Source organism: Penaeus monodon, chromosome 23, assembly GCF_015228065.2.
Source record: "Penaeus monodon isolate SGIC_2016 chromosome 23, NSTDA_Pmon_1, whole genome shotgun sequence".
Taxonomy (NCBI): Eukaryota; Metazoa; Arthropoda; class Malacostraca; order Decapoda; family Penaeidae; genus Penaeus; species Penaeus monodon.
The window spans coordinates 37,625,436-37,625,679 of NC_051408.1; positions in this window are offsets into that span (position 1 = coordinate 37,625,436).

Sequence of the window (244 nt, forward strand, 5' to 3'; positions counted from 1 at the left end):
CATGTGAACTACATCACAGACATTCGCTTATCTACATAAATCGCATTCATGATCATTATCTGCTATTACTCATTAAAGCTATTACTAATTTTCCCAGACTAGAACCGTGATGTGAAACCCAACCGCTGCCAATTTGCGTTACGGCTGAAGGTGACACTAACAGCTCGCACAAACGCCGAAGGTTTTTTGGTGTTTAATTATTACAGAATTTAATGCCTGTTGTAACCCTTGTCTATTGCTGTTG